Raw genomic sequence first — 5,000 nt, 5'->3', positions numbered from 1 at the left:
AAAAATAAAGCGGCGTGTATATCCGGGCACCAGCATTGAGGATGGGACAAGATATGTAAAGGCGCGGTTCCCGAAGGAGGTGGCCTCCCTCCCTTACAGCACAAAAATAGAGACGGCAGAGGGTCCACAATATTTTCGGGTGATGCACAGCCATCAGGTGAAGACTTGTCGGCTGTGCATGAGCCCAGACCATGTGGTGAAGGACTGCCCAGAGTTCACGTGCCATAAATGCGAGGAGAGAGGCCACTTCGCAAGAAATTGCAACGCTGTGACGTGCCCGGATTGCAATTTGGTTTTAAATAAGTGTGAGTGTTGGATGCAGGGTGAGGAGGAGGAGCAGCAGGTGGGCGGGCAGGTGCATGAAAGAGACAACGAGCAGCGAGACGACGGAGAAAGAGTTCGAGGTGAAGGACTGGAATTAATTAAGGATATGGAACAACAGAAAGAGTGTACCGAACCGATTATACAAACACAACAGGAGGGGGGAATTTGGACACAGATGGATTTGACTGACAGCTTGAAAAATGCTTTGGATACTATGGAACTGGATGATGAAAGGAATAAAGTATTGAGTGATGCACAACAGGAGGGAATTTTATGTACACCGATGGATGTGACGGACAGTGTGCAAAAGGAGATGGACGCAGTAGAAATTAATGATGCTACAAAAGAGTGTGAACAAGGACAAGAAAATGAGGAGACGCAGGGGAAATCATCAAAAAGAAGAAGATCTGTGAAGGTAATACCCAATTTAGATACTGCAAGAAAAAGAGTGCTTAAAGAAGATGGTTTTGAATGTACAAATAAGTATGAGTTGCTAAAGGGTTTGGAGGAGATGGACTGAGTTTATGGGTTTTATGCATATTTCTATATGTTTTATGCTGTTAAGAATAGTGACTTTTAATGCTAGAGGGCTGTCAGACATGGGAAAATTTGAAAAAGTGAAAGAAATGTGTAAAGGAGAAGATGTGATTTTATTACAAGAAACTAACTGGAGGGAAGAGTACATGACTGAAATAAGGAAAAGTTGGAGCGGAGAGATTTTATATAACAATGGTGATGGGAGGCTGGGAAGAGGAGTTGCAGTTTTAATAAAAGAAAACAGTGGTGTATCGTGTAAAACAATATATAATGACATGGATGGGAAATGTATTGCGGTTGAAATGGAGTATGAGGAGAAAAAAGTTATTTTAGTTAATATTCATGCACCAACAGTAGAGAATGAAAAAAAGGAATATTTTAATGTATTAAGAGAATTTTTAAAGAAACATAAAGAAGTTATTATGATGGGTGATTTTAATACTGTTTTCAGTAAATTAGAAATGGGAGAGGGAATGGTTTTTAAAAATGATAAAGGAAGAAAAGAACTGAAATTATTAATGGAAGAAAATAATATAATTGATGTATGGAGAGAAAGAAACGAAAAAAAGAAAGAATATTCAAGGAGGCAATTAGTGGGTAATTTTATGTGTAAGACTAGGATTGATTTTATTTTATGTACAAGGAACATTGAAGGATTTATCGGTAATATTAAATATGAAGAATCAAGCTTAAGTGACCATAAACCAATTTTTATGCAAATAGACTGGAGTTCAGTGAAGAAAGGGCCGGGGGTATGGGTTTTAAATGTAGAGGTTTTGAAGAATGAGGACTATGTGTTAAGTATTAAAGAAATTATTGAAAAAGAAAAGGAGAATGGAATGTACGGCGAAGATAAAAGGATATGGTGGGAAAATGTTAAATATTTAGTTAAAAAATTCACAATAAAGTACAGTAAATTAATACAGAGAAGTAAGAGGAAGAAGGAGAGAGAAATAAGAGAAAAATTGGAAAAAGAATTAAATGAGAATGGGAAAGATATACAAAAAATAAAAGAATTGGAGGGAATATTGAAAGAAATGGAAGAGGAAAAATATGAAGGCGCAAGACTAAGAAGTAAAGCTAAATATACTGTGGAGGGTGAAAAATGTACAAAGTTTTTTTTTGATTTAGAAAAAATAAGAGGGAAGGCTGGTATGATTAAAGAAATAAGAGGGAAAAATGGTGTAGTTGTGGAAACTAATGAGGAAATATTAAAAGAAATAAAGGCATACTATGAAAACCTGTTTAGTACTGAGGGGGTGGGGGAAGAAGAGAAACTGGAGTTACTGAGGCAAATAAAAACAACAGTAGGAGAACTAGACAAAAAAGAGTGTGATGAAGAGATTAGAGAAGAAGAGATTAAAAGAGCAATAAGTGAATTAAACAAAAAGAAAAGTCCAGGTGTAGATGGTTTGGGGAGTGAATTTTATATAGTTTTTAAAGATTTTTTAACTAGCATTTTAAAAGAAGTATATGTAGAGGTGTTTAAGAAAGGAGAATTAAATCAAAGAATGGGAATGGGTTTAATGAAATTGATATACAAGAGAAAAGGAGAGAAGACAGATTTAAAGAACTATAGACCGATTACAATGCTAAATACTGATTTAAAGATTTTATCTAAAATTTTAGCCAACAGATTGAAAGAAGTCATGCCGAGTATAATTAAAACTAACCAAGTGTATGGAGTGAAAGGGAGAGACATAGCAGATACAACTATTAGTATAAAGGATATGATAAGATACATACATGATAGCAATAAAGATGGGTTTATTATCAGTTTAGATTTTGAGAAAGCTTTTGACAGGGTGGAGCATGGTTTTTTATTTGATGTTTTAAAAAGTTTTGGTTTTGGAGAGAATTTTATGAAATGGATTAGGATTTTATACAAAGGCGCAATAACAAAAATTAAATGTAATGGGTTTTTAACACAGTGTTTTAAAATTACTAGATCGATAAGACAAGGATGTCCGTTGTCAGCTCTTTTATATTCTTTAGTTGCAGAACCTTTGGGATTGGCTGTAAAACATGGAGAGGGGATAAAAGGCATAGGCATCGAGGGAGGGGAAAGTAAAATTTTTCAGTACGCGGATGACACAACATTATTGTTAAAGGATCTGAAGAGTGTGGAAAATGCAATTAAAATTGTACAAAAGTATTGTAGGGGATCAGGAGCTAAAGTAAATGAGGACAAAACGCTGTATATGAGATTTGGAGGGGCACCGGTTTTAACAGAACATTTTACCTTTAAGGAAACTAAAGAAATGAAGATTTTAGGTGTTTTAATGGGGAGGGATGAAAAGAAAGCAGATGAAACTATGTGGGAAGAAGCTTTAGGAGGGATTGAAAGAAGATTGAATTTTTGGAGAATGAGAACATTAACTTTGAAAGGGAAGGTTTTAGTTCTTAATGTTTTAATGGTTTCGAAATTGTGGTATATTTTATATGTGTCATCTATGCCGTTGTGGGTAGAAAAAAGGCTGAAAAAATGTTTTTTAGATTTTCTATGGGAAGGGAAGCCACCAAGAATAGCATACAACACTTTAATAGGAGCAGTGAAGAAGGGAGGACTGGGGTTAATGGATGTGGAGCAAAGAAAGAACAGCTTGAGAGTGAAAATAATAAAAAAGTACTTGGATGAAGAAAACGACGTGGCATGGAAGAGAACAATGGGGCATTTTTTAAGTAAGTGTAGTAATTGTAATTTGGGGGACAACATTTTATGGATGAAAGTAAAAAAATGGATGACGGAGGGGCTGCCAGATTTTTATAAAGAACTGATGGGGGCATGGGGCAAATTTTTAACGAATGTGCATTTTAAGCCACAAGGCAGAGAGAGCATTTTAAATCAGCCTTTATTCTTAAACAACGGCATTTTAAGTCAAGGGAAGGAGGTTTTTTTTAAGAAGTGGTGGGATGTGGGAATCACGAAAGTCAGAGATGTTTTATATGAATTCAAAGAGGGGTTTTTACCAGTGCAATACATTGTGGATGTGATGGAGGAGGCAAAGGAGGATTATAGCAGACGAGAGATAACAAACAAGTATGATGTAATTAAGAATGCAATACCTCAAGAGTGGATAAACAGAATTGACAACATGGAAGAAGAGAAACCTGGGAAAGATGTGTATGTGAGGCTAGGGGAAAAACTGTGTGCTTTTAATGAATGTACTGTAAAAATGTTTTATTGTGTTTTTAGAGATACTGTTTTTAAGAAACCTGTTGTAAACGAATACTGGATATGGTTGTTCAATGATGTAAAAGAAGAGAATATATGGGGGAACATGAATGGTAAAATTGTACAGACGAAACTGGAGAATATGGAGTATTTTATCAGGAACAAAGCAGTATTCACAGATGTGATTTTAAACAAAATTGGGATGGAGGAAAGTGCAACATGTAAAGTATGCCAAGATGCAGATGAAGGGTTTTTACACTTGTTTTTATATTGTGATGAGCTGAAAGTTTTTAATGAGAGATGTAAAAACATGATTTTAATTTTGAGAGGAGTTGAAATTGGGGAATTTGAGTGGGAAAAGGTGTTCATGTTGGGAATTAATGAAAATTGTAAAAACAAGAAGATCATTAATTTACTTGTGATGTTGATGAAAAGTGCGGTATGGGAAAGAAGAGTAGTGGTGAAAAAAGAAAATGTTTTAATTGATGTGTGGGGAATGTTTAGGAGAAAAGTTGAGAAATATGTTGAATGTCTGTTTTATTACTTTAAGTTGGAGGGAACAATGAATCTTTTTAATTATGTTTTTACTCAGGAGGTCTTAAAGATTTTAAATGACCTGGGGATGGAATTGTCATTTTTAAAAGATTAAACAATGGAATGAGTGTTTTTTAGTTATAATTTGTAAGATGTCTGACAGCCCAAAACTTTAGGAGTGTCTATGTTAAAGAAAGCATATTATGTACCTTTGTATGTTAAATTTGATATGTATGTTTGAATTGAACAATTTCTTTAAAAAAAAAAAAAAAAAAAAAAAAAAAAAAAAAAAAAAAAAAAAAAAAAAAAAAAAAAAAAAGGCTATGCCCGATCTCGTCTGATCTCGGAAGCTAAGCAGGTTTGGGCCTGGTTAGTACTTGGATGGGAGACCGCCTGGGAATACCAGGTGCTGTAAGCTTTTTGGACATTT

The sequence above is a fragment of the Carassius auratus genome, unplaced genomic scaffold (assembly GCF_003368295.1).
Source record: "Carassius auratus strain Wakin unplaced genomic scaffold, ASM336829v1 scaf_tig00217699, whole genome shotgun sequence".
Classification (NCBI taxonomy): Eukaryota; Metazoa; Chordata; class Actinopteri; order Cypriniformes; family Cyprinidae; genus Carassius; species Carassius auratus.
Note: the sequence above shows the minus strand (reverse complement) of the source record.